The sequence below is a fragment of the Oryctolagus cuniculus genome, chromosome 14, assembly GCF_964237555.1.
Source record: "Oryctolagus cuniculus chromosome 14, mOryCun1.1, whole genome shotgun sequence".
Lineage (NCBI taxonomy): Eukaryota > Metazoa > Chordata > Mammalia > Lagomorpha > Leporidae > Oryctolagus > Oryctolagus cuniculus.
In genome coordinates, this window is record NC_091445.1 from 53,323,989 (window position 1) to 53,347,454 (window position 23,466).

Sequence of the window (23,466 nt, forward strand, 5' to 3'; positions counted from 1 at the left end):
GCTACACATTTTGGATTTAATCTGCATATTTTGTATAACTTTCCTTTTAATACTTATTGACTATTTTAATATTTGCCTTCTAAACTCAAGGTTAAAGAATTTTCCTAGGTCATTGACAATTGACAAAATGACAATTTCTTCATTGTCATTGATTTGTAGAGCTATTTTTATATTCCAGGTGTCGCTCCCCCTCTTCGTGGAGGAACGACACAGGACCCTGCGCTGTTCTTTCGTCTGCTCGGCCCTCCCCGGGTTTGCTGCTGGTTCCTCCCGGGTTGGCTACTATCCCTTCCACCTCCGTGGAAGGGCAGTTCCCCCTGGCCGCATTCCCCACTTCCGCAGGGGAGCGGCACACCGCCGGCCGGTTCTCTCGGGGGCTGCACGGGTTCCCTTAGATGCTCCCCATAGATGTTCCTGGTGCATGCCGTCTCTCTCCTCCTTTATAGTCCTCCTCCGCCAATCCCAACTCGGCTGCCCACACGCCGAGTACGCTGCTCTCCAATCAGGAGCAAGTCCTACAGTTTATTGGTTGAACTGGAGGCAGCTGGGTAGAAGCTGTTTTCTCCTCTCCCAGCGCCATATTGTAGGAGAGCAGATGCATAGAATAAGTCTTAATTCCAGTAACTTAGTCTAGTCCGAGCTGCTCCCCACAGAGGAGAGCAGATGCATAGAATAAGTCCTAATTCGAGTAACTTAGTCTAGTCCGGATTGCTCCCCACAGATCCCCCTTTCTTTTTATTTTTTAGCGTTGATACGCGCCTGTCTTCGGTGTCCCGCGGCACACACTCTGCTCTACTTGCTAGAGTTGCCACAGGCTCTTACAAGTCCTATCAGGCAAACCGAATCCGGGTCCTCTCTTCGCCATGTTGTGAGGAGGTTTTTAGGCGCTGATGCGTGCCTGTGTTCGGTGCCCTGCAGCGCATGCTCTGCTCTGCTAGAACTGCCTGCAGGTGCTTACAAAACCTATCAGGCAAACCGAATCCAAGCTCTCACAGTGCAGTATTGTAGGGAGGCCTTTCTATTTCTCTATTTCTCTATCTCCGGGCATTCCTATTTCTCCCATTTTACTTCTATCTTCCAGCATTCCTATTTCTCTTTCACTTCTAAACTTCTGTTTCCTCTTATCCCTGCAGCTTCCCGGCGCCTCGCGCTGCCGGCAGCTTCACGGCTCCGCGCAGCTTCAGCCCGCGCCTCATCTGCGCGGCTCGGCTTTGCGCGGCTTGGCTTCGCGCGCTCCGCGGTCTCGCACTTAACCCTTTCGCGTCTGAACCACGGCCTCGCCAGCCCCGTTCCCTATCTACTCACGCCCCGTGCTCTCTCTGCACGCGGCGGCTTCCGCGAGTAACACAGCGTAGCTTACGTGTCCGCCACTAGCATTCAATCTAAGTTCCCCGGGCTAGCCTGGCGAATTCAACCCAGCGTACGTCTCCGCCCCACGGTTTGGCTTCCTGTCCTTTGCTCCCCGGGCTAATCAGACGGATCCCAACCTGGCTTGCGTCTCAGCTTCTGGTTTCAACTTTTCGCCCCCTATTCCCGGGCTAACTTGAGAACCCCAAAGTGGCTTCCGTTTCCGCCTCGGCCTGCCCCCCGCGGCTTCAATTTCCCTAACACTTTTCTCTACCCGGTATGTTTCCCTAAGTTTTCTTCCAACAATATTCCTCCCTCATTTCTCCTGGCCTCTCCCCACAGTCCGCGTCCGAGTCTGTTTGTTCTAGCTTTCACTTTCGACCTTAGACCTTAGAGATTTCTCCCAGCTTCCCCCCGTAGTCCGTATCTGAGTCTATGCCTAGGCTTTCAATAGCTTCTTCCGGCTCCTTTTTCGTCCGGCTTTTCCCTAGGCTGTTTGCTAGTCTCTCTCTCCGATATTTTCCCAATTCTTCCCGTTTCTTCCCTCCTAAGTTTCATATCCGTCCTAAGTTTCCTATCCGAGCTAGGTTTCCTATCCGAGTCACGTTTCCTATCCGAGCTAGGTTTCCTATCCGTCCTAGGTTTCATATCCGAGTCACGGCACCATTATGTCGCTCCCCCTCTTCGTGGAGGAGCAACACAGGACCCTGCGCTGTTCTTTCGTCTGCTCGGCCCTCCCCGGGTTTGCTGCTGGTTCCTCCCGGGTTGGCTACTATCCCTTCCACCTCCGTGGAAGGGCAGTTCCCCCTGGCCGCATTCCCCACTTCCGCAGGGGAGCGGCACACCGCCGGCCGGTTCTCTCGGGGGCTGCACGGGTTCCCTTAGATGCTCCCCATAGATGTTCCTGGTGCATGCCGTCTCTCTCCTCCTTTATAGTCCTCCTCCGCCAATCCCAACTCGGCTGCCCACACGCCGAGTACGCTGCTCTCCAATCAGGAGCAAGTCCTACAGTTTATTGGTTGAACTGGAGGCAGCTGGGTAGATGCTGTTTTCTCCTCTCCCAGCGCCATATTGTAGGAGAGCAGATGCATAGAATAAGTCTTAATTCCAGTAACTTAGTCTAGTCCGAGCTGCTCCCCACAGAGGAGAGCAGATGCATAGAATAAGTCCTAATTCGAGTAACTTAGTCTAGTCCGGATTGCTCCCCACACCAGGTATCTCATATTCAAGTATACATAAATTCATTGTACTGTACCTATATTCTCCCACAGTATGGTTTGCCCCTTTTCTCATTTTAATGGTAACTGATTAACAGTCTTTCTTAATTTTAACTCGGTGTCATCTATCATGTGCATTTATAGAGTTTATCCACATAAAATAGTATTTTTTAGTTTTTACTATTTCTGTTACTGCACACAGCTTGATTTTCACTTTTTATCTAGGTTACCATGGGTACATTTGTTATTATATGAACATCTTGCATCCAACTGGCTTTTATTTCCCAAGATTGCATCTGGTTGCTTTTCTGTTACAATGGAATATAATGAAAGTACTTCCATTTGTCCACTTACAGATGTGAATAAGTTTTTTGGGATGGGTGATATACCACTTAAAAATGGAAATGATGACTTCTTTGGTGATTTGTAGAGTTGATTTGACTAATCCCAGCTGGATTATATTCTGGGATGACCACATCATGTGCACTTTTATCATTATGGTGGTAACCACTTCCCAAGAGTTTATTACTATTTTTGCTATCCATCTATTTAGTTTTGTCAATAGAAAATTTTTAAAATTTTATATAATTTTATGATTTTGATTTTCAGTTCCAAAGCTGAATATGTATACTTTATCATGTTAGTTACCCTTTTGGATTTCATTTTTTTTCATTTCCCTATTTACACACTTATTTTTTATCTAGAGTTCTACATTTCTAATTTAAAAAAAAAACTTTAGAATAATTTTACAGACAGAATATTTGTGAAGGTAGTATAAAGAGCTTACACATAACTTTATACCATGTTTCTCAGACTACTTTCCACCTTTATGATATAGTCGTTAGAGACAATGAATAAGTATCATTTGTTTCTCCTATTATGAGCATCTTCCTTTTGAATGATATATTTATAAATTAAATGACCAGATACTAGCTCTTCATTATAATAATTGAAGTATATATGTTATCTCAATTTTCTTAGTTTTTACCTAATGTCCTTTTTACTTCTGTTCCAAAATCCCAAGTAAGATTCTAAATTTTACTATTAGTCAGGACTTCTTACACTTAGCTTTGATAGTTTCCTAAATATGCCCTTGATTTATGTTCTCACAGATTTGAGTCCTGGCCAGGTATTTTGGGGAGTATTCATCATTTGTGATTTATCAGATTATTTTGTCATTATTTAACCGGATTTACATGGTTTGAAGAGAAAGATCACAGAGGAAAAGTTCCATTTTTGTCTCAATATATCATAGCCATTTGCTGTCAACAAGAGTTATCCTGGTGAGTGTGATCTTTTATTTCTTAGCTTAATTTTGTAGAGGGTTTTTCCATTGTGCAATTAATCCAACGTTCCTTTTTCCAATTACAGTGTTTGGAAGGAATCATTCTGTGAAGCCCACATTCAAGAAGTGCAAAATTATGTTCCATCTTCTTGAGGGTATAATATCTACAAAAACTATCTGGAATTTTTCTACCAAGTAAATGTGTCTATCTTTCAACATTATTTGAATTTGCATTGAGGGATTTTTTCAGTAAATTTATTATTTTTTAAAAAAGATTTATTTTATCTACTTGAAAAACAGAATTACAGAGAGAGGTAGAGACAGAGAGAGAAGTATTCCATCTGCTGGTTCACTCATCAGATGGCCACAACGGTGGGATCTGCGCCGACCAAAGCCAGGAGCCAGGAGCTTCTTCCGGGTCTCCCACGCAGGTGTAGGGGCCCAAGGACGTGGGCCATCTTCTACTGCTTTCCCAGGCCAGAATAGAGAGCTGGATTGGAAGAGTAGCAGCCGGGTCTTGAACCAGTGCTCATATGGGATGCTAGCGCTTCAGGCCAGGGTGTTAACCCGCTGTGCCACAGCACCGGCCCGGTAAATTTATTATTATTTTAAATCAATTAATTGTATTTGGAAAGCAAAGAGACACAGAGATCTCTCATCCTCTGGTTTATTCCCCAAATGTCAGCAATAGCCATAGCAACATCAAGCAAATGAATTCTCTCATCAACGTTATCGCATCATTTAGTCCAAAATGTTATACAAACATAATCTAGATAACAGAATGGGAAAACTCAAAATTCATATCCATTGCAGTAGGACATGACATCTGAAATAATTTTGTTGGAAAGCAGTAAGAGACATAATTTATTTCTATATGACAGTAGTAATTCTGAAAAAGTTACCAATTTTCTTCATAGTGCTTGTACGTGGTTGCAATATCAGGTGGAGGAGTAAAAAATGGATAAATACTGCCAATTTTAGACTCTAGTAAATATTATCTCAGTGATAAATAAAAGTAAAGGCAAAAGAAAAAAGAACCTCTTCTATACAAGTTTCTAGCTATTTGAAACTATATCAAAATATTACTCTGACCTGTTAAATATAGGCCTTCAGAAAATTTAGTGACAGGAATTTATATGATCATTTGTGAAACAATATATTATGACTTACAAAAGAAATTTATTTATAATAGGTTAATTTCTGCTAAGTCACAACATTTAAAAAATATAGAAACGCACCAGTAAGTGATTTTCAATCCATGTTTTAATATTTTAGCCCCCTTTTGCACTTTTACTCTGTTTTACTTAATTATCTTCTGAAATAATGAATTTACTTTTCTAAAAACACCTAAAAGAAGTTTGATCACTGTTACCGAATTTCCAGACCAAATTAAAGTGTGCAATTATTTCATTTGCCTATATTTAAACTTAGTGGGAATATTTTCAGATAATTTATTAGGTAACAAGTTATTTTTTAAATTGATACTATAAGTTTCATCTAGTTCTTCTTTCTGTCATTAATGTAGAGCAGGAGCCGGTGCTGTGGCATAGCAGGTAAATAAATATGCTGCCTGCAGTGTAGGCATCACATATTGGCAGCAGTTAGAGTGCCGGCTGGTCCACTTCAGATCCAGCTTCCTGCCAATATGCCTATGAAAGCAATGCAAGATAGCCCAAGTGCTTGGACCCTGCACTCACATGGAAGATCAGGGAAGAATCTTCTGGCTCCTGGCTTTGGCATGGCCCACCTCCAGCCATTGTGGCCATTTGGGGAGTGAACCAGAGGACAGCAGATTTCTCTTTTTGCCTCTACCTAACCTCTAACTATGCCTTTTAAATAAATAAATAAATTTTTAAAAATTAGAGGAAAACAGTAATTTTATTGCTACTTTGAGATATGGTTTTTGAATAATACAAACAAGAAGTCAATGAGCTCATGGCATTGTTAATGTTAATTATAATGTGATAATCTGCAATATGGATGTAGATGGAAAATACATATTGTTAAAAAAAATGCTTGAACACAGAGAGATAAAGAAAAACAGAAAGACAGAGATTTAGATCTGCGGTCTGCTGTTTCCCTCTCCAGATACCCACAGTATCCAGGGATGGGCCTGGCCAAAGCCAGAATCAGAACTCAATCCATATTCCCACAAGTGTAGCAGGGACTCGACTAATGGAAACGTGACCTGCTGCCTTGCAAACTTCACAGCAGCAGGAAGCTGGGATGAAGAGCAGGGCTGGACTTGAATCCTGGTCTCCCATCTGAGATAGGCATTCCGGAGGCTTCTGGATCACTATGCCAAATGCCCACCCATTTACAAATACTGCTATATTAGTGCTGATCCTTATGTCTTTAACATTTTTTAAATTTTTATTTATTTGAAGACGAAGTGATGGAGACAGAGTGAGAGAAAGTGAAGAGAGAGAGGGAGATCTTCCATAAGTTCTTTATTCCCAAACATCTGCAATAGTTGAAGTTTGGCATGGCGAAAGCCTGAGGTCAGGAACTCCATCCATTCCTCCTACACTTGGTGGCAAAGACTTCAGTACTTGATACGTCATCAGCTGGTCTCCTAGGGTGCCCATTAGCAGGAGGTTTGATCAGAAGCAAAGACAGGCATCACAATTGTGCTGTCACAATGCCTATCCAGCTTGTCTTTGTCTTTATATAGTAATAGCCATGATAGAATTGTCTTAATACTGTAATACCAGCACCATAACAGACAAGTTAATTAGCAGGAGAATAATTTATGACACTTTAATTTAGACATGTTTATGTGTGTATTATTAGAAAATAAATGAAAAAAATTATTCAAAAATTAGAAAATAACAGTGTGGTTTAAGAGGAACTGTTCTAATAGTATTTGCATTTTAAGTTTCAATTTGGGACTGATTTCTAACTAAGATTGAATCAGCACATTTTATGCAAGTAAATTCTCAGGGGCAGTGTTATAGTGAAATGGGTTAAGCTGCTGCTTCTAATACTGGCATCCCGTGTCAGAGTACCAGTTTGAATTCCAGCTGCTCAGCCTTCCAATTCAGCTCCCTGCTAATACACCTGAGAAAGCAGCAGAACATGGCCCATTTGCTTGGGTCCTTGCTACCCACATGGGTGATTCGAATGCAGTTCCTAGCTGCTGGCTTAAGTATGGGCCAGGCTGGCTGTTGTGGCCATTTGGGTAGTAAACCAGTAGGTGGAAGATCTCTCTTTCTCTGTCTTTAAAAAAATCCTACATAAAATTTGAGGTGATTCTTTTGTATTAATATGATGAAAATGATTCTGTACATGACAAACATGCACATAGGTTTTTTTACCTTCTAAAAAATAAATATAATGCTATACTTTAACATAGGTATAGTATGAGATTTCCTTGGACTTTGGTTCACAATTTTATATAAAATTAATTATAAAAATAATACAATTAGAATGACTGTATACCATAATATTCTCCAAATTCTTCCCATAAAAGTGTCAAATTCTTTCAAAATTTTCTATTCTTTTTCATTTTTAAATAATGTAAATAGTTCTGTACTGCTATATTTACCTAGGCTGTCTTTGTTACTTGAATGTTATATTTTAAGCAGTCATATTCTGATGATATTCATATGTAATATATTTTCTATATAAAAATAAAATATTTGAACTACAGTTATACATGGTTAAATGCATGTGGGAGCATATATATTTGCTTATTTTTTTGTATTTATGTTTTTATTTGTGTATATAAGCACCTCTTTATTTTCTTCCCAAGAATTCATTTGGGCAGGATTTTCAAAAAATTCATAAATCAAAGAGTTTAATCTAGATATCATCTTACGCCACCAAAATTAAAGAGATCAGGAAAAGTATAAGAAAAAACTTTGACCTCCAGTGATGGAAGCATCAAAGCAAAGATGAAAATTAACTTGAATTATCAGTCGTACTTCATTTTTTTTCCAATGATGATTTTTTTTCATTCTTTTTGCTGACAGGAAAAAACGTGCTTAGTTCCAACATTAAAGAACATATTTTATTTATAGCCAGGCAGCCTTGAAATGCTTCATTTTAAATCCCTACTGAACTTTAGAGAAACCTTTAAAAACTCAATTACATTTATACTAGGCTTTTACCCCAGCCTTCAGAGTCCAGAATTCTAATGCTTAGGGACAACTAACCAGTCCTAAAAAATCTACAAGACCATACAAAAGTCTTAAATGAGAACTGTAGTTAAACTTTGATGGCCGAAATATGGACATTTACCTTGGGAGAAAATGTTGGATGTTGCTCTAGTGAAACTGGTTGCTGATTTTATCACATGAAATAATTCTCTATTGGACTCTTTTCGTCAATCAAAAAAATGTTGAGTATTGGGAAGTCAACTAGTCAGATTAGTTTTTTTATGTCTGTCCTCAACAGCATTAATCAAATTAACATTATGGGAGAAAAAACTTAGTAGTTACTTTTCTATATTAAGTATTTTGTAAAATACTTCCTATAGCCATAGGGCTGTCTAAAGGTATATATTGTAATTTTATTGTATTTTTAACTTAAAATATGAAAAATACTCCTTAGTGATCTTACAAAGAATGTAATTAATTACACAACTGGGCATTCTTTGTCAAGACTTTATACACTACTTGTTGAAAATGTTAAGAATCAGTTATATTTATTTTGCCTCTAAACACAATAGACAAGGCCTGCAATGTCAGTGGAACAAAGAGGTATAAATAAATAAGTAGTAATTAAACTCCTGGAAAATAAATAGCTTATCAGGAGAAGACATGTTATTTACTCAGAAGATACATCTAGTATTTAGAAAAAATTCTAAATCTAAAATCAGATCAAAAGTTTGCTCTGAAATTTTTCAATCTTTTGATTATTTAAATTTCTTTGCACTGTCTATTTCTATAGATATGAAAAGATGTCAGATATTAAAATGTGTTTAGGTGTGTGCATTTGGCACTGCACCGGTTGTTAGGAAACTATTTGATATGCCTATATGCCGTGTTAGATGGACTGGGTTCAAGACCTGGCTCTACTTCAGCCTCCAGTTTCCAGATGCTCACCCTGATAGAGAAGAAATCATGGCTCAAGTATTTGGGTCTCCGCCACCTGTGACGAAGACCTGAATTAATCGTGGGCTCTTGAGGTCAGCATTGTGCAGGGGGAAGTTATGCTGCCAAGTGTAGTATCAGCCTCCCAGATAAGCACCATTCAAATCCCAGCTGCTCCATCTACAAACCAACTCGCCATTATGAGCCCTGAAAACAGGAGAAGACAGCACAATTACTTGGACCCCTGCCACCATTTGGAAGGCCTACATGGAGTTCAAGCTTCCTGACTTTGGCCTGGCCCAGCCCAGCCCAGCCATTGCAGCCATGTGAGATGCCCAGCCACATTCTCTACATTTATGTTCAACATTGTGGTCCTTCCCCTGCGCATCCTCTGCCCCTGCCATCCTGTGGCCTCGTCACATGGCTGAACTCATGAGTCCTGCCTGATCTTGCCTGTCAAACTCCAAAATTGTGAGACCAGATCAACATTTTCTCATTATAAGTTAGTTTTATCAGGTGTTTCATTATAGTAATGAAAAGCTGAACAATACCAACCAGAAAATTGATGCCCAACTCCAAAACAGAAAGGAAATTCAAAACTTCTATGTTTTTTTTAGTTTAACCACTCAAAAGATTGGATGAATCCCACTCAAGTTCGGAGCACAATGATCTTTGTAAATTTGATTAAAATGCTAATCTTTTCTGGAATCACTTGGGAAACACACACAGGAAATAATACTTCACCAACTATTTGAAAATTCTTTATTCCAATGAACTTGACATAAAATTAAGCACTGAATCTTGATTTATAACTTCATGAGTATAAGTAAAATTTTAACTCTATGAAAAGCATTGATTTTAATTACCAAGTTTACTTCAATTAATCTTAATATAAAGGGAGATTAAATTATACTCAGATTAAAGTTTTTTTCTCAAAATTAGCAATCAATATTATTCCTGGTATGCAGTCTTTATAATTTGATTATATATTCTTTTCAGAAACAGACAACCTACAAGGACCAGACATTGAGTAATATGCTGGGAATATCAATTGAAATGAAGCCTATCCTCAATAACCTATGATTCTGATAGATAATCAAGGTACAGTTTTTTAGGTACAGTTTTTTGGTACATCCAAAGAGTCTCTGAAGATATCCCTCTGGAAAAGTGGACAGAGATGTGAAAGGGTGTCACGTTAGTAAAGGTACGTAGTAGAATGTGAAGACATAGATGTATCTGCAGAGATTAATAGGATTTGGCTTAGAAAAATATCAGACAGTTGAAGTACTACAAAAGTCAATTTATGGATTTGAGAAACAAAGAAGTGTATAGAGAACTAAAAGTTGTCTAGTGTGAGAATATAAAATGTCTGAAAAAAGTTTTCAGAGATAAATCAACAATTATGGGTAACAAAAAGTTTGTCAGACCCTTATATGTGCTGTTAAGAATGCAGTTAATCCCATATTTCTCAAGAGGCTTCTAGAGAATATAAAGAGAATAAAGTTATTTTTAGAATATTACTTTATTCCTCTATAGCTACTCTAAGGATAGCTATTTAAAGGAAACAAGAAAAAAGAGAGAATTTTTTTTAAAAAGATTTATTTACTTGAAAGAGCCACAAAGAAGAAGAGCCAGTTGCAGAGAGAGAGGGAGAGAAAGAGAGAGAGAAAGTATTCCATCTCCTGAGTCACTCTCTAAAATGGCCATAAGAGCAAGGGCTGAGCCAGGCCAAAGCCAGGAGTCAGGATCTTCATCAACATCTCAAAGGTGGGTGAAGGAGTCCAAGATCCTGGGCCATCTTTCATTGCTTTCCCAGGCACATTAGCAGGGAGTTGGACCAGAAGTGCAGCAGCCAGGACTTGAATTGACATCCATATGGGATGTCAGTGCTGCAGGCAGTGGCTTTACCCACTGTACCACAGTGCCGGACACAGAAACAGAGGACTGATCAAACAAAAGGCATGTCTTTACAAAAGGTAAATGAACCACATTGGGAAGTCTTAGAAATGGAGAATGCACATTGTTTCCAAAGTTATCCATTACACCATTCTCTTTTCAAAGAACTCAATGTGATTTGAGCATTTGAAAAATTATTATCATTGGAAATAATATTATTTACTGAAGTATAATTTTATCATGACATAATTGTGGTAGACATTGTCAACCAAATCACCCAATTTTTTGGCAGACCTTGCTATATAGTATAACTTTATAAGTTACAAACTATGTATTTCTAGAATTTTTCTACAGATAGTCTTCATGATGTGATTTGGATTCTATCACATTTGATTCTCCATGAGAATTTAATTCAGGTCCAGTTCATGTGGAATGTTTGGAAAACATGTGAGAATCATCTTTTGAGGCTGGAGGAATTAGTTTTGGGTCCAAAACACAGCAGTGACTTTCACCTTCAAGATTATAAACATCTCAAGGCCAGAGGTTAGCTAAGCAAATTCTGATTAAAGCAAAGTAGTATTTTATTTTGCAGGCTGTTAATCTGAATATTGTTTTGAAGGTCATCTCAGAAAAGAAATGATACCTAGTCCTCTGGAATCTGGTTATTTTTATAAATAAAAAGTCATATACATTAAATCAGTGTGTCTTATTACAAAATAAAATAGTTTATATTATCCACAAATGGATCTTGAGGGACATGGTCAAGCTAGGTTTTTCTTTAAAAAATGAATTCCAGGGGTCAGGTCTGTGGCATAGCAGGTAAAGCCAGCACCTTCAATTTCGGCACCAATTTGAATCTTGGTTGCTCCACTTCTAAAATCCCTGATAATACACCTGTTAGGGCAGCAGAAAATGACCCTATTGCTTGGGCCCCTATCCTCACATGGGAGAACCAGAGGAAACTCCTATTCCTGGCTTCTGATTGGCTCATCTACAGTGATTGCAGCCATTTGAGAAGTGAACCAGCAGATGAAATCTCTCTCTCTCTCTTTCTCTCTCTCTCTTTAGCTTTGCCTTCCAAATTAAAAGTAAATCTTTAAAAAATTCAATTTTATTTGCACTAGGATTGCATCCAGCTTTAAAACTATGAATGCAGAAATTACCATAGGTTCTCTCTCTCTTTCTCTGTTCGTGTATGTGTGTGTTTGTGTGTGTGTTTTCATGTTTGTTAAAAATGGTTGATTTGAGCAACTGAGAAGAGTGATTAATAGAGTTTGGGAACGTTGAAGAGAGGTTGTATGAGGTTGGATATTAACTAGCAATAAAGTAGCAGTACACGGTCAGATGTAACAAGGTCTACTGCTGCATAGCGTAGCAGGGTAACTATAGGTCCCAATTAATTATTACTTACCATATAGCGATTTGGAAGAGAGAAGTTGGTTGTCTACACACTCAAAATACAGAAATGGAACGAGTAGTTGTGTTGTTTGATTGGCTTATGCTGGGTAATTGTATTGAAGCATTTTACTGTAATCCATAAAATATAGAGTATTTATGTCAATGAAAACAATTAAAAGTAAAATAATTTTAAATGTCCCATTTTTTAGCCTCCCTTGTAATTATGATAGCTCTGTGATATGATATAAGCCAATCAGGCACAAGTGCAAATCTGTTGAAAGACTCAGCAAGAGTTTTGAGATCCTAAAATACCTGTCTTCTTTCATTATGTATTTTAACCTCTTCTCCTGCAGGAATTTTATCTTAATGGCAGGATCTGTAACAAATGTCAGGTGGCCTCACAGGAAAAGGCTAAGAGAAGTGCAGAAATCTGACTGTGGCATCTTGGGGTCACTGAATCAATGTAGTAATCTTTTTCCTCTGCAATTCTTGTTGACAGCAGAGTGTGTGAGGAGGGACAGGGGCATAGCAGTTTTTAACCCAAAGTTCTATACATTTCCAGATTTTCTATCACGCACACCTCATAGCAAACACAATTATTTAATGGATGTCAGATTTTTCCAACTGATGCATGCTCTTATTGAAAGAAATTGATTCAGAAAAGGAAAACAAGTAGATGAGAAAATTGTGACAAATGGAAAACAAGCTTCAGAAACTGTGCTTAAAAACAAATACGAAAATGGCTAACAGAAAACACTGATGCTTTTGTTTGCCAAAGACAGTGTTTTGTGAAGTACTCATCTTGAAATCCACAGAATACTAGACTTTTATCTGCCAAAATCAAGGCATCATCAAAATCAAGTTGATCACCAACTACACCAAGTGATATGAAGCCTCTATCAATTGAATCATTTTGAAACTTAAATTTGGAGTATTTTCAATGTGAAAGTCTTCTGTTAGATGACTAGCTGACAGTGACTCCAGGAATTTCTACTTCTGGGTTTTACTTTAGTATTCAAAGCCATAAGGTTGTGAATTTGTCAGTTTAAACTGTATTCACTCATCTGTGTATTAGAGACATGGTAGATATTCATGATATTGTTTATGATTCTTTTACTTTAGATTTACAATAATTCTTGTGATCTGATTTGTTTTTAAGTTAAGAATAAAATACTTATCATTAGTTCATGGTCTTAAAAATAATATTTGATGGCTGGCGCCGCGGCTCAATAGGCTAATCCTCCACCTAGTGGCACCGGCACACCGGGTTCTAGTCCCGGTCGGGGCGCCTGATTCTTTCCCGGTTGCCCCTCTTCCAGGCCAGCTCTCTGCTGTGGCCAGGGAGTGCAGTGGAGGATGACCCAGGTCCTTGGGCCCTGCACCCCATGGGAGACCAGGAGAAACACCTGGTTCCTGCCATCGGATCAGCGCGGTGTGCGGGCCGCAGCGCGCCAGCCGTGGCGGCCATTGGAGGGTGAACCAACGGCAAAAAGGAAGACCTTTCTCTCTGTCTCTCTCTCTCACTATCCACTCTGCCTGTCAAATAATAATAATAATAATAATATTTGAAATATGTTTGTAATGCATATACTCGTAAATTATGAGAGAAACACTCATCCACATAAAAATGTATACATAATAAAAATGAACACAAAAATCTAAACTCTTAGAAAAACAGTATGTTTCAAGCTCTCGGGTCTCTGTCACCCATGTGGGAGACCTAGACTGAATTATGGAATCAAGGCTTCAGCCTAGCATAGCTCTTGTATGCTGTGAGCACTTAGGGTAGGGAGTTAACTAACAGAATCTCTCTTTCTCTCACTCTCTCTATCTCTGTCTTTCAAATAAAGTAAGCTTTTTTCTTTTCTTTCCTTTTTGGACAGTGAGAGAGAGAGACAGGTACTTATCCTGGTCTCCCATGGGGTGCAGGGCCCAAGTACTTGGGCCATCCTCCACTGCACTCCCAGGCCACAGCAGAGAGCTGGCCTGGAAGAGGGGCAACCGGGACAGAATCCGGCAGCCCGACCGGGACTAGAACCCTGTGTGCCAGTGCCGCAAGGCAGAGGATTAGCCTAGTGAGCCACGGCGCCGGCCCTAATACATAATTTAATTTTCATAGGTGACTTGAATTCGTATTCCATCTTATCAACCAACTCCATTAAGTTAGAATTTATCGGGATAAATATAGGAAGAAAATAGTTGTAATAATTCTTAAATATAGCATCACTCATTGTAAATATTGATCATATACTAGGACCTCAATCTGAAATTAGAGGATGTGGTTTAAATGTAAGAGTTGGCTTAATGTTGATAAGGTAATGAATACATTCACGTTTATTCAAAATATATTTGAAATACACATTTCATAGTTAGAAATAAAGATTTGTAATACAACCTTTAAATATCCCTGATACATGCTGGTTTAAGCAACATTTTTAAGTCCCATATTGAATGATGATTTGATCAAATAAAAATTTGTTCATTAGTACTATCAAAAAGCAAGTAAAATTTATATAAATTCCCCCCAAATATGATGCTTTTATATTCATGTTTGATTGAAATATTTAAGATAGCTAAAACCTATCATTATGTTAAATGTTTTTCCAAATGTTTTTATTTTTAAATTTTACTTTCTGCTGTTACTATTTTAGGAACTTAAAATTTTCCCATACCCAAGGATTAATGTGAGTTAACATATTTAGCCATACACATTTATGTCACAGGGAAATACCATCCAAATGTATGTTTTATATGTAGTCTTATAAAAAAAATGGCCTGGAATAAAAATATCTGATATGGAAATTTGAAGCTAATTTGTCCCTTATAAATATACAGTAGTGGGTTCTTTTAATATACCCCTAAGGAAAATTTCTAGTTTGATTGGAGATACAATTTTACTCTAACATTGTATCAGCAATGAGTTTCCTTCCGTCAAATATCAAACTCCTCAATTTTTTTTGATAAAAAGGGCACATCAATGTGACTATTTGTAAATAAATATGGGGATACACTTTCAAGAAGCAATCAAGAATATTAACTGTACACAATCTCTAGAGAGTCACATCAAGCCTATATACTTCGGATTCTATCAATGATGCTAAAAAGACCACATCATATATGCATAGAATTGTACTTTATGATTTATCTCCCATCATTTACCCTCCAATCTCAACTTTTTCCTGATGAGGAGGGCATATTACTACAGTGTTTTTATCTATTTATTTATTTATAATCTTTTTAAAGACTTTAATTTTTATTTGGCAGGCTAAGTTACAGAAAGAGCGAGAAAGACAGAGAGAGAAAGAGCAGGAGAGGCAGAGAAAGAATCTTCCTTCTGCTGATTCACTCCCCAAATGGCTATGAATAGGGCGAGGCCAGGACGAAGCCATGAGCCAGAAGCCAGGAGCTTCTTCCACATTTCCCACATGGGTGCAGGTGTCCAAGAATATGGGCCACTTTCTGTTGCTTTCCCAGGCATGCTAGCAGGAAGCTGGATCAGAAGTGGAGCAATTGAGACTAAAAATGGTACCCATATGGGATGCTTGCGTCACAGGCAGCAGCCTTAACTGTTATACGGAAATGCCAATCCCATGATTACAATAATTTAAAAATAATATTTAACAAACATGTATATATTTGTGAATCGAATATGGTAGTTTAAGGTACATGAAGTTACCAAATATATTAGCTTGAACTGTATGGAATTACCAAAAATCAAAATTAAAGCCTATAAAAAGTAAATGTATATTTTTGTGCATCCTTAATATATTTAAGTGACATTAACTTTTTCTTCTCCTTAAAGCAGTGTGCTTTTTAATTTAAAACTATGTTTTGGTTAATCAATATCATATATCTACTTTTTAAAATAAATTCATATGTTTTGTTAGCTATATAAATTATTTTAGCTACATAAAGCTATATAAATATATATTATTTATACAATTGATAATTTATGTACATTTATGCTATTTTATAATTCTTTTGGTATTAAAAATGGTTCTACAATTATCTTTATGCATGCTAATCTATGCACATATGTGTAAATAACTCTAGGGTATTTCAAAGAGACAGAATTGTTGCAAATACTTATTGCTTTTTTAAATTGTATCTTTGAATTAAGTTTCACCAACAGAAGGCTACACATCTGGTTTGTATAAATCCAGCCCTCTGCAGAATCACTTCACTGAATTATGATTACTCCTTGTGCCCACTGTTAACTGTACTCTCTTGTATTAAAAAAATAAAAGAAAAACAAAGATGCAATACATTGAGTCATCCACTGTAAAATGTTGTCCATTTCTTGAATTATCTTTGATAACAATGCATAAAATTCTATAACAAACTGAAGAGTAATTCAATGATAGAAAAGTTTTAATTTAATTGCTTCCCTTTTCTTTGTCAATCAAAATAACAATTGGAGTTGACTTAGAAAATTTTGACACCTGAGACATATATTTTTCCTTTTTGTTACTGCTCCTACCTTTACTTTTCTTACCTAATCTACTATTTTTGTTAAATCCTTCTGTATTTATAGAGTATTATAGAAAGCAACAAAATAATTGATAATTCCTGTTTTTGAACAAAAACAGTCTTTATTTTATAATATTTTTTATTTTCTTCATCTTAAACAGCATTTTATGCCTACTGAATATTATATATATATATAAAATTTAAGTGTAAAATAAAAAAATGCCATTTTACCATGAAAATAATACTCAAAGCAATCAACATAGATGAGTATGAGAAACCTTTCTGCATGCATAAATTCACTGCAAGTGAAGTGCAGCAAATGTGTCACTAATGAGAAGGTCTTGTACTCCAATCTTCTCAAAGATTCATCAAATCTAAATGTAAATTAATAAAAATGAGAAAGATCTTGGAAATAATTTTCATTTAATAACAACAACTATATTCCCTGACATATTCATTTCAGTCTAAATAATAGAAAATTCAAGATAAAATTTGAATAACAACTCCCCAGCTTTATTTAAAGGCAAAAGACTCTCTGAAAGACATAAGAATTTTGAAAATTAAAAGTGTATGTTCTCAAGCCCTCCATGTTTTCCTAAGAAAAATTTATGACAATGAACTCTTCCAAATTCAACTATATATTCTGAGTATCTGAAAAAGCACTTCCGAGTATTCAAAATTGAATAATTTCAATTAGTGTTAGAATAATCTTAAAAATGGCAATGTTAATTCTAATTAAGTATAAAAACTACCAAAATAGAAACAAAGACAAATTACATATTAGGTGTTAATGAACTGATAAATAGAAACATTATAAAGTTGTATTTGTTATTTTTATTTATCTGAAAAGTAGAGCAATAGAGCCACGGAGAGACAGGGACCTTCCATTTACCATTTTACAACCCAAGTGCTCACAACAGCTGAGGCTGCTCCAGGCCAGGCCAGGAGCCTGAAGCTCCATCCAGGTCCCTCACCAGGTGGCAGGTTCAAAATATTTAAATATATTTTCTGCCTCCTAGGTGCACCTTAGTAGGAAACTAGATCAAAAGAACAGAGACTTGAACCCAGGCACTCTGAAGTGGGATATGGGTAGCCAACACAGCATCTTAACCTCTGAGCCAAGAAACCCACTCCTCATAATACATGTTGTAAGGTTGACCTTATATATTCGAAGCTAATTGATTTACACTTCTTAATGTCAGAAGTTGTTTAGAAAACAAGATACAGGACTGAAAAAATCAATGAAAACCTATTCCTTGGGTAGGTATTATTTAGTACAGCACTTAATATGACACTTGGGAGGCATAAATCCTATATTGGAATGTTCATGTTGCAGGAGTCTGCCTTTTAACTGCTCCCGTTCCTGTCCTGTGATCAAAATGAAAGAGGAGCAGGAACAAGAAAATACAAGCAAAGAAGCAAAGTTCCTTGGAACAATAGAGAGCTCCCAGATGAGGGAGGGGTCTTAACACAATTGCTTTTAATGAGAAGTTGCCCAGGGATTTATATTCTCTGGGCTGTGTGGAAGCTTATGTAGACCTGAGTTTCGTATCTCTTGTGCCCTTTGTGTTTCTCACTATCTACCTCAGGCCTCAAGGAGGCATTTTCCTGTCTCTATCAATTCCCCCCTCTCAGCAGGTAACTCTAAGTGCTATTAGAGAAAAGGGATAAGGACCACTTCAGCTGTTTTTGCCAAGAAGGGGTGGCAGAAGGGTCCTGCAAAAAGGAACTGTTTTCTTGTGGGTCAGGGTGAAGTTCATTTATAGCTGAATTGTCTGTAAGTGAGAGGAAATAAAATGGGTAAGCCAGTTTACACAAGTGCCAAAAAGCAGAAGTATGAAAATGGTGGCAAGTGGTCTTAAGAGGAGAAACAGCCGGGAAAGCCGAGATAATATAGGAGATGTCTTTCACTCTTTATTGAGATTATGTAGCCAGGTGGCCTGTTTATAGATCTCTCTGATGTTGGTCTCAGCCTGTCTGAATTGTTGGTTTAGGAGCAACAGTTTTTATTCATTGCAGGGCAAACACCTCCTTGCTAGTCTATGGGGAGGCAATCATCCATGACCATTCCTTCCAAGAAGTCTAATGATCAACATCGTCCAATGAGGGCATATCCAGTGCTTTGTGATGTCCATTCTAGAGACTGAGTTTGGGCTTGAAGAGTCACTTCAGGATCTGTGACTTCTCTCCACGGGTAAGGAAAAGGGTGGCTGTCATTGCCCCAGCTGTGGGCAGGCCAATGGCCATTCAGATCAGTAGTGGCATTTAAATGACAATGCCTCTTGGGACTAACTTCCAAAAGATGATTCTCCTGCATGAGAATAATTGACACAAACACTTCCTGGCACTGTTTGGTCACGTTTTCTCCTATAGGATTACATTTCAATGACTTTTACCTTTGGGACCTAGGGCTGACTTTCTGAGCAGGGAAAGCAGCTGGTGTCTTGGGCAGCACAAAAGCTCTTTCCCTCTTTGGGTCAACTCTGAAACTGTGTCCTATTCACAATTCTTGACTTCTGCACATGAAACATCAGACATTTACATAAGCACAACACATATTGGTCATCACTCTGTTTCCAAATGTTTAAAACACTTGGTTAAAAAAAGTTAATCATGCTTTAAACAAAGCTGTGAACCAGATCGAATTAAAGATATCAGACATTTTTAAATAGGCAGATCATGCTGACCCCTTGAAGACTCAATTAGCACATGACATTAGCTTATGCTAAGAGGTAGAGAAATATTGAGTCTTGTTTTATGTATATTTAGTTCTGGAGCAAACTTTAATTTCCTTCTATTCTCATCTATCCCACAGAATTTAACTCCCACAAACCTTCCACAAAATACTTTTTTCCCCTCATTTTTACCTTCCTTAACCTTCCTCATCAAGAATACATTCTCGGCCAGTGCCGCAGCTCACTAGGTTAATCCTCCACCTGTGGTGCTGGTACCCTGGGTTCTAGTCCCGGTTGGGGTGCCGGTTCTGTCCCAGTTGCTCCTCTTCCAGTCCAGCTCCCTGCTGTGGCCCGGGAAGGCAGTGGAGGATAGCCCAAGTGCTTGGGCCCTGCACCCACATGGGATACGGGGAGGCGGTACCTGATTCCTGGCTTCGGGTTGGTGCAGCGTGCTGGCCATGGCAGCCATTTGGGGGGTGAACCAATGGAAGGAAGACCTTTCTCTCTGTCTCTCTCTCTCTCACACACTCTAACTCTGCCTGTCAAAAATAAAAAAATTTAAAAAAATTAAAAAAGGATACATTCTCATAACTTTCTCCACAAGTTTTTTTTTCCTACCTACTGGTTCCTTTAAATTATAGCCTGCAACTGTCCTCAAACATTGCTGAATTAAGTGAAAAACATATTTTATAACATTTTTACCCCTGGTTTGCTTTTGCTCCTGTGGGGAAGTTGTTACTTTGGACAAAAAGACCCAGTGCTTGGAAATGTTTTGTACTGAGAATATAATCTGAAATGTTAACCAGGGAGTTAGATCTCCTGGAGAAATCTCCTGAGAAGGAGCAAGCATCAACAACTACTGTAAGAGGACACGACTCATCTGAAGGCATTTAGAGACTAAGCCCAATTAAATTCTAAATATCTGACTAGGAGCTCCCCTTAGATGCCTCTCATAGTGATGTTCATGGAAGAGGAGACCCAATTTAGAGAGAAGAATAGAAAAGTTGGCTCCATTACCCAGGAGGAAACCAACTTCCTTCTCTTCAACACCTAGGACCCACTGGAATTCCTGACTGCTGATAGTCTGGGTCCTAGGAAGTTGTAGGGGAAACCCTGGGCCTCTTCAGGCCTGTTGGGTTGTCCAAGAAAGCGAGCCTAACCCTAGAGGCCTTCATCTTCAATGGCAGTCAGCCCTCCAATGAGACCCACTGCAAACTGGACAAAGCCAAGAGGATTTTTTCCTGGAGATGGGAATGTGAACATTTCTTCTTCTTTTTTTTTTTTGAATAAGATTCTTTACTATTTTTTAAGATTTATTTGTTTATTTGAGAGAGTTATAGAGAGAAAGAGAGAGGGAAAGACACAAAGAAAGGTCTTCTACCCACTTGTTTACTCCCCAAATGGCTGCAACAGCTGGAGCTGGGCTGACCCAAAGCTAGGAGCCTCCTCTGGATCTCCTACTTTTTAGTAATCTTTCACTGATTTCCCAAGCCATAGCAGAGAGCTGGATTGGAAGACGAGCAGCCAGGACATGAACAGGTGCACATATGTGATGCTGGCACTGTAAATGGAGTCTTAGCCCACTACACCACAGCAGCAGCCCCAACATTTCTTCTTAAAGGATCCTATCTGATCACAACCATAGCACTTTGGAGACCACAGGAGATCCTCAGGTCAGTGTGGCCATAAGGCAGCTACCAGGGTTGTGGTATTTTTCTTACTCTTCTCTAATATTGTTGATTGTCCTCTTGGTTCTGATTGTAAAAGATCAAAGTGGACACCTCCAGGAGATTTCTAAATGTATTTATAGGTCCAATAGCCTGCTTGTGAAGTTTCCTTCTAATATATGAGACCGAGTAATGCAGTTACCCTTTAGGATTGTTTGTTCTTCCACTGAGTTGGGAGATGTATCTCTCTCAGTCTCTCTAAGATGGCCAACAGATTTTGTTCAGAGCCCTAGTACATCATAGGTAAATTGGAGTAATTAAAGTGCTTGTTCCTGGTCCTCCCCAGTCCCTCCAAGACACAAACAATGAAATACTTTTGCTTTCAGCCTCTATAGGCTCACAGGTTTCATAATAGTGCTTTATTTCCCTTATCAGGTTAAGATGTAAAAGCCATGAAAGTTCATCCCCAAAAGTTTCTGTAGCCTGGAGAGCAGACTGTTTTTCTGTTCATGATAGAGTCTGATGTAGAAGCAAAATTACATCTCTCTAAGGAGGATCATAGGCTTGAATTAAAGTCTCCGAAGCCTCTATGTCCTTATCAAGGTCATCTGAAAATCTGCTCAAGTTCACCTTTGTCTATCTAAGGTGCTGGAGAAAAAGTTTGCCTGGACATGTGTGTGGCTCTGGGAGCATACCATCATGAAGACAGCAGCCGAAAGAAGTCAGAGAACAGAAGTGATGGTCTTACCTGTACTTCCACCTCTTCCCTTAATTCTCGGGGTGTGAACATGCTTTCTACGTCCCTTATGGTCTTCCATTGCTGAAATCTAGGATCTGAAATTGGCCTGCCAAAAAAGTTTTTCAACTAGGACTCTATCAGCAAAAGTTTGCTAGGAAAGTGAGCTTCCTTTGTGTCAAGGTGATAGGACCAGCCTACTAGCAGTAGTAGGGTCTCAGTAAGAGGAGAGAAAGTAGTTCTAGTGGGCCACTTCTAAAAGGTGAGCTATAAAGAGAACCTACCAGATGTGGGTCCAAAAATAAGACAAATGCCAGACAAATGCCACCCAGCAGCTGACAGAACGAAAGGGTAAGCACAGTCTCTCATTATCTCCACGGAGTTGGGAGATTGGCATTTACGAAGACAATTCAAAGCAACCAATCATCTCAGCTTACAGGGTGGGCGACTGAAGATTTGTTAGGGGTAAATAAGGTTCCTCAGGGCAGCCTGATTAAGAGAAGGATGCTGGATCATGAGAACTTGATGGAGGAAGAGTGGAGAGGTTGCAGGGCACAGGAAGCCTCCAGAAGCCATGAGGAGAGAGAGGTTCAGAGACAGGAGTAAAAGTGTGAGAAGGTTATCAGGTAGGAATGAGCAGAGAGAAAAGAGAATGAAGGTTTCAGTCTGATACCTGATGGGCAGTAGGAGTCTGAGTCCCGTCTGTGACCCTTCAGGCCAAGCTAGTGTGAGGCCCCATCTGGAAACTTCAGCTGCTTCTAGACTTTATTCCAGTCTTATGGGCAGAATAGATCTCCATGAAAAGAATCCGAGGTAGAAAAAGAACAGTGTTTCCTATGCCAGAAGGCAGAGAGTGTTTAATCAGGTCTGCCCCAGCAAGCCTATCCTCTGAGTCATTAAGACTGGAAGTCATGCTAGCTGCCTTTAACTGGCTGCATGGAGTCCTGTATTTTTAACTGATAGAGGGCTATGCTGGAAAGAGAGGAGTTCTGAAAAAAAAAAACAGACACAGAAGCTGTCTGTCTGTATACATCCTTCTGACGATCACAGATGAACCCCTGAGATGTGTTGCAGTAGTTTGTAGTTCAAGCCACTTGGCTTGCCTAATGAAATTAGTAGCATACTGAGATTGAACTTAATAAAATACAGAATTGCTATAATTTTTCTTAAAAATGTGTATAACACAATGCTTTGTACTCCATTGCTTTTGGAATTCCATGATTACATTTAAAACATAAATGTGATTAGTTCATGCAGTGAATATTTATTGAGCATTTCTATGTCTCATTTTCCGAATAAATTCATTGTACTATAGATTGGCTTCTAAAGTAAACTTCTATAGCTGGCCACATTCAGCTTTTAGAAATAGATATTCAGAAAGCAAAATAATTCCAGAATGAATATTAAAGCTTATTATAAATCAAATTTACTAAAAATATATGTCAAAGCCATAATCTACAGTGTGTCATAGTGTTACCTTTGTTGTAAATAGGATTTTTGAAGAAGTAATCAATTAAAGTAACATTATTAGAGTGGATCATAAACTAATATTGCAAGGATTCTTCATAAAGGAGAAGTTTGAGCAAGAATAAAACATATACAGAAGAGGATTTGTAAAGAGACAGATCTCTGTGTGAAGTAAGACAAAAGGCAGAGATACTGCTGCTGTAGCCAAGGGATGTTGTTTCAAGCAGAAGCTGCAAGAATGGGCAAGGATACTTCACTGTCATACATCAGAG